The following is a 7,617-nucleotide window of genomic DNA, read 5'->3' as shown; positions in this document are numbered from 1 at the left end:
ATCTTTAAGAAACACTGTAACACATAACACTGGTTTACAACCAGATAATGAATGAATAAATCACAAGTTAAGTAACATTCCCAGACTGAATAATACAGAACGATCGTTTCAGGACATGTCTGGGCAGGTTCGTCGGATACAGACGCATATAACACTGTTCTGATCACAAATATAAATAAAAACTGCTTACTGTGCGGTCAGTGACTAACACCTTGATATTAAATCTGCAGCAATCGCAATCACCACGAACAAACTCGAATAATCATCCTGGTGCCATTGGCTCGAACAGATCACCTGAACACAGCAAACAACGGCAGCTCAAAAGAACTGCACTGCCCTCTTCTGTCATACTACGACTACAGTTTCAAATTAAAAGTCCCTCTTGCAGGAGCCTTTAATACAGCCGCCCCCAAAGATGCCATGCATCTTTGCTTCCAGAAAGGCGACTTAACTAGTCAGTATTGGGGCTTTAAGTCTATCCTTTGGTAAGGCCGGCAGGATTACCAGGCGGGCTACCGGTCTGGTATAGACGTGATCCTTTATCTGTACATCAGCAGACCTGATATGACCATCTGGACTTGGGTAGGTCTTGATCACTTGCCCTACAGGCCATAAACTCCGAGGTAGTTGGGGGTCTACAATCATAACAAATGTCTGCTCCTTCAGGTCGGGAGGAGAGGCTTGCCATTTCTGCCTGGTTTGGAGGCTAGGGAGGTAGTCCCGTATGAACCTGGACCAGAATTGGTCTGCTAGGATCTGGGAGTGTCTCCAGTGCCGGCGACTCAACATCTCTGATTCGGGGTAAACGACTTGAGGCAGAGATCCATCAGGCCGCCCCATGAGGAGACTGTTTGGCGTCACCGGGTCAGCATCTGCCACATCTGACGATACATACCCCAAGGGTTTTGAGTTCAGGATGGCCTCTACTTCCAGCAAGACTGTCATTAAGACTTCCTCAGGAACTGATTGTGAACCCAAAACTGTGTACAAGGCCGATTTAACTGACCTTACTTCCCTCTCCCAAACTCCACCAAAATGAGGGGCTGATGGAGGATTAAAGTGGAAGTGGATCCTTTGTCGTGCAAGCTGACGCTGTATATCAGGAAGCAATGCGGCATATGCTTCCTGTAACTCCCTCTGACCCCCGCGGAAGTTTGTGCCTTGATCCGACCATAATTCTGCTGGTGTTCCTCTTCTCGCGATAAACCTTCTAAGGGCCATGAGAAATGAGTCGGTACTCATGCTAGGGAGTAGGTCTAAATGGACGGCTCTTGTGGTCAGACATTTGAAGAGAATGCCCCAACGCTTCTCAGTGCGTCTCCCGATTTTGACAAGTAGGGGTCCAAAGCAGTCCACTCCACAAGAATGGAAGGCAGGTTGGTAGAGCTGAAGGCGCGCAGCGGGTAGATCCGACATTTTAGGGATTGTCGGTTGGGCCCTCCAACGCTGACATTCTGGGCAGTCGCGTTGAAATCGGCGGACTGCTTCGCGGCCTCTGAGAATCCAATAGTATCTCCGTATTTCACCAAACAACCGTTCCGCTCCAGGATGATGTAACTGGTCATCATAATGGTGTATGATCAAACGAGTGACGGGGTGGCTAGGATCCAGAACCAGAGGATGTAACATGGAGTCTTCAATGCCTGCAGTTCTCCGCAAACGACCTCCCACCCTTATCAGACCACTGGACGGATCCATTTCAGGAGCTAGGGTAACTAATCGACTGCCGGACCTAACTGGCTTTCCTGTCCCTAACAGTTTATAATCCTCAGGGAAGGATTCCTGCTGCACCTGTTGGAGGATATGGACCTCAGCCTGGCGGTAATCCTCAGCCTCCGGAGAAGTCCCTGGAACCAAGTTGCTCCGAAGTTCTTGGGCGGTAACATCCAACAGTTCTTGCCAGGTGTTGTAGTTCCATTCATCAATCTTATCAGATGAGGGAGGAAAGGCACTGATCCCACAGAAAGTAGATTTCCGGAGTTCAACCTGGTCTATTCTGGTCTCAGTCTTAGGGATTACCGGCCATTCGTTGGGATCCTGAAGGAGAAAAGCGGGTCCTTGTGACCATCGGTTCGGTGCGGCCATGTATTGGAGATGTCTTCCTTTCGTAAGGTCGTCAGCGGGGTTGTCCGCAGAGCCTACATAACGCCAAGAGCACTTGTCCGTCAGCTCCTGGATCTCAGCGATTCGGTTTCCCACGAAGACTCTGAAGCGACAGGACTCAGAATTCAACCACTGGAGGACCGTGGTAGAGTCTGTCCACAGGAAAATAGACTGGACATGTAGTGTTAACTCGTTTTCAAGTAACTTAGCCAACTGTGCTGCGACAAGACTTCCACAGAGTTCCAGTCTTGGAATCGAGTGAGCTCGTTTAGGAGTGACACGGGAGCGTGCTATAATGAAGGACAGGTAAGTCTGACCGCCCTGGTCGGTAGTCCGGAGGTAAGCCACCGCACCATATGCCTGCTCAGAGGCATCCGAAAAGATATGGACCTCATGGATAACATCATCCATCCCAACCTCAGGAGGGACATAAGGCCGAGGAAAGGAGATACAAGGAAGGGATTGGAGTTCCTCCTCCCATGCACTCCAAGACTGGAGGAGCTCAGGTGGCAAGTTGGGGTCATCCCACCCTCTCTCCTTGTTCCATAATTGCTTAATGATGACCTTCGCCCGAGTTGTATAAGGTAGAAGCCATCCCAGCGGGTCGTACTGGGTAGCTAGGACCTTATAGATGTTTCTCAAAGTTGGAGTCTTGTAGATCACAGGTCGGTGTTTGTAGGACAAAGTGTCTGTCTGCCAGTTCCAGCTCAGACCTAGTGTCGATTCAGGGACGTCTGATTTCTCCTGTGTCAACCACAGCTCCACACTCGCAGCGCGGGCATCGGATGGTAGATGACTTGGCACAGTAGGATCATTGCAGGCCCACTGGCGAATTTCGAATCCAGCTCCGAAAAGGATATGCCGTAGTCGATCAATCAAGTTCCGAGCCTCATCTGCAGTAGGCAGACTCTGCAGGCAATTATCGACATAGAAACACCTCTCCACTGAAAACCGAATTGCCTCATCAGTCATGGGGTGTTGCCGGACGTGGCGTTGCAGTGCATAGGTGGCACAGCACGGACTGGAAGTTGTGCCGAAAGGCAGGACCTGCCATTCAAGAATCTTGGGTGCCTCATCCATTTTCAGGTTCCGCCAAAGGAAACGGAGTAAGGGACGGTCCTCAGGTATAAGGCGAACCTGATGAAACATCGCCTTAATATCCCCACTCACAGCCACAGGATGTTCTCTGAAACGGATAAGGACGCCCAACAGTGAGGCTCCGAGCGTGGGTCCTGGCAACAGGTACTGATTAAGGCTTTGTCCTTGGTACTGATAGGAACAGTTAAAGACAAGGCGGAACTTCCCATTGTGACTAACGATGTGGTGAGGGATGTACCAACATTCAGGTGAGGCAGGTATAAGATCGGTCACCTCCCGAACAGCTCCTGTCTCAATGAGTTTCCTCATCTCCCCTTCATAGACCTCAGCTTTTACAGGGTCCTTCAGAAGACGCCTCTCAACACTACGAAGGGTAGGTAGGACTGATTCTTTAGGTGCATTCAACAAAGGCATGTCCTTTCGCCGCAGAAGGGGTGTAGCTAACCGATGGATTCCCTCCACTTCCAAGATAAGAGTCTTACGGTCAAGCAGCTGAAGCGCCTCCTGATCCTGCTTGGACCGGGTTACCTCTTTGCCCTCCCACTGTGGAACTGTATCCAACTGCCACAGTCGTTGAACGTTCTGCAGTAACTCGTCATGAATTGGAGCCATGGAGGTTAGCAGGCATTGCTGTGGGGTAGGAGGACACCCCATGGAAGGTATAGGACCCTGGAGCGTCCATCCTAGGCGTGTGTGAACTGCAGCTGGCGCACCCCTGCCGCCCCATCGAACAGGCTCAGTTGGGGTTATGAGATGGGGCTGATCAGAGCCAATGAGAAGTAAGGGTTGGACATCCGTAAGGGTACGGATCGGGAGACCACGCAGATGTCTGTACTTCTGTTGTAGCTGTTCTACAGGGTAAGATTGGCGAGACAGGTTAAGACGATCAGCAGTAAAGGCATGATTGATCTGATAACTGGTCTGAGGTTTACACGGTGGAGAGATATGAAAGGAAATAGAGCAACCCTGAATGACCTGGACATCATCTCTCACTGTCCGCAACGGAAGGTCTTCTGGGACACCCTGAATGCCCAAGGCCTTAACTGCAGTGGAGAGTAGAATGGTCCTCTCCGACCCATCGTCAAGAAGAGCGAAGGTGTCCAAGGTTCGATCTTCATAATGCAGATTCACTGGAACCACTTTGAGCATAACCCGCCTTTTGACAGAGGGTTTATCCAGGAGTAACTTATCTGGGGAGGAATTCGTCAGGCAGCTCTTCTCCATGTTAGTTGAATCCTCCTTCTGGGAAGGACTGACATTCACTTCATGAAGAGGGCGGAGATGGATGCCTTGGCAGATGTTGCAGGGCTTTTTAAGGTCACATTGAGCAGCATGGTGGGCCCTAGCACAGCGCCAACAACGGTTGTTACTGCGAATCCATGTCCTTACCTGGTCGTTGGTAAGCTTAGCAAAGGATGCACACTGGCTCAGGTAATGCTCAGTCTTATCACAGAAAGGACAATAACGTTTCACTTTGGCAGGTTTGATTTGTGAAACAGGACCTTTCCGAGGAGCAGAAGTCTCAACCGGGAATTCTCCAATCCCATGCAGGATGGTCACAGTCCTCTTCCCAGAATCTGACTTGACATGTGAGCCTTTAGACATCAGCTCGGTATCGTAACTGTGGCACCAAGTTTCGTAATGGAGCCAGTTTGAAAGGTCATCCAGATTAGGGGTTGTGCCAGGTTGGCGGAACATATGGCGACGAAACTCAGCTCGCTGCTCAGGGGGGAGCTTACCCAGGAGACGCGCAACGTGAGACCCACAACTCAGCTCCAGCTCACCGTCATGTCCCAGGGTTTTCAATAGGCCCACTAGTGACTGCACCTGGAGAGCAAACCTCTGGAAGGCTGAGATATCACCTCGTTTTATGTCAGGGCTCTCAAGGACACTAGCAATCTTCCTTAAAGCTAGCTGATGCGGTTGGCCAAATTTATCATAAAGAGCTGCCATCGTATCAGTGAATGGGGTAGGTGAGTGCAGGTAAGCATCCGCTATCATTCTAGCCTCCTCAAACTTAAGGTGATCCATTAAGATCTGATACTTGAAAAGTTCAGTCCCGTCGGGAGGAAGCAGGTTCATCAGAGCTATCCGGAGACGAGCAAACTCACCAGGATCTGGCCGGCTGAACTTAGGAATCGAAGGAGAAGGTCCCCTGTATACATATTCAGACCCAGAATAAGGTGCTACAGGACGTAGGCCGGGCTCTGCCTTCGGTGCAAAGACTTTAGGATTCGAATGAGCCGGTACCGAAATGAATCGCGGAGAAACAGGCACGGTTGTGCGGTTAGCAGGCAAGGGCATGGCCGCAGATGTGAGTAACTCTCGAAGCTCTTTAGGGGTAGGAGGTGGGGGGAATCCACAAGTGTCAGGAGCATAAGGCTGAGGAGGGCGTGTTTCAGTAGCCGGGAACACAAATGAATACTTCCTAGTCTCTGGCACCACAGGTTGGTAGATAGTGGCACCCATATCCGACAGTGCAAGGTCACCCACCTGGTTCCTTAAGTCAACGTCAGGCTCAGGCCATGGCGGTGGAGGAAGATCAGCAAAGTTTCCATCCTCCATTAAAGGTGTGGATTCATATCGCCTCACAGGAGGACTGGATAACTGCCATGCCGGTGGCTGTGCTAGTGAGAGATTCTGGTCTCTAGCTTGACTAAGGTCAGCTCGAAGGGACTGAGCCACTTGAACTAATTCTCTCACTTCAGCACGGACTTCTCTCAGCTCCTTCAGGTCTGCCTGGAAAGCCTGATGAGTCTGCATTAGCTGTGCATGTTCATGACGTAGGTGCTGTAGCTCGCTGTCGTGTGCAGAGGTAATGAAACCAGCCGCTTGAGGTGAGAAGAATGATGGCTGATGGCATTCAGCATGCTGTGAAGGCTTATAACTTGAGGACTTGATCTGTGAGCCATCAGAACAGACCAGGTCACCACCAGGGGAAGTGGTGTATGGCTGGAAGGATGGTGGAGGAGTCCGATGGACAGGAGTCTCCCAGGGGTGAGGGACATCACACTCAGCAACAGGTCTGCCTTGAGTATACTGTACTTCATACTGCTGTAGGTAAGCAGGAGGACGTGTATGGCGTTTAGGGCGAGCACCTCCAAATATCTCTTCATCAGGATCCATTATATCAGAAGGGAATACTCATCCGGCTCGAAGGACCATTTTGTTGGAGAGACTTTTGAACTGTTAGGTTCTGATTGGCTAGTTGATGAGTAAACCGCCCTGGGTGCCGGTCAGAGCACCAATAATGAGGAGACAGGTGATCAGCTTTAGATGGTGTATTGGCAGAGAAAAGTCGGGCCACAGATGTACAATAAAAGGTGAAGATAGTCTGCAAAAAAATTAGTACAATGAAGAAAATGAATAAACAATTATATAAATAACAATAAACATTCACTGTTACATAATGAAGCCAAAATATTCCTAATTCACATCAGTAATATTTCTCTATGAAACATACGGTTAAATGAAGGGAAAGAAGGTCTTTCACAGAGTACTACAAGCCATGAGTGATAATTTGTCACTATGAACATACAGCTCCCATGTATGGATAGAATCGGGCGCATCTGAGCAGCATTTACATAAACATAACGCTCATCACTCATTCTGTAATTTAACAGCTCAACATCGCGTCATTCAAACATCTTTAAGAAACACTGTAACACATAACACTGGTTTACAACCAGATAATGAATGAATAAATCACAAGTTAAGTAACATTCCCAGACTGAATAATACAGAACGATCGTTTCAGGACATGTCTGGGCAGGTTCGTCGGATACAGACGCATATAACACTGTTCTGATCACAAATATAAATAAAAACTGCTTACTGTGCGGTCAGTGACTAACACCTTGATATTAAATCTGCAGCAATCGCAATCACCACGAACAAACTCGAATAATCATCCTGGTGCCATTGGCTCGAACAGATCACCTGAACACAGCAAACAACGGCAGCTCAAAAGAACTGCACTGCCCTCTTCTGTCATACTACGACTACAGTTTCAAATTAAAAGTCCCTCTTGCAGGAGCCTTTAATACAACTAGAGCACTTTCATCAGGTTTCTCAGTGGGTGGGGAGAACCTGTTTGATGTTTTGATCGGAACGGAAGAGCGGTGTTTTGACCCGCGACTAGGCCGCCTCACAGTCAATTAGCACAGTCTCAACCCAATTAGCTTAACACAGTACATGCAGTAAGGTTTTTATGATTATTATTATTATTATATAATAAATAAAAATAAAACAGATAGAATAGAAAAAGATTAGAAAAGCTAGTGTTAGTTTTTTGTTTTGTTTGTTTGTTTAAAGAAAACAGGCAGTGAGTAAATGAATAGTGAGTGCCTAGTTTAAAAGGTCTAAAAGAAACTAGTTTTTTAAAGAATAGAATTAGAATAAAGAGTACTAGAGTTA

Source organism: Barbus barbus (assembly GCF_936440315.1).
Source record: "Barbus barbus genome assembly, chromosome: 41".
Taxonomy (NCBI): Eukaryota; Metazoa; Chordata; class Actinopteri; order Cypriniformes; family Cyprinidae; genus Barbus; species Barbus barbus.
The sequence above is the reverse complement of the archived record's forward strand: the minus strand, read 5'-3'. Positions refer to the sequence as shown.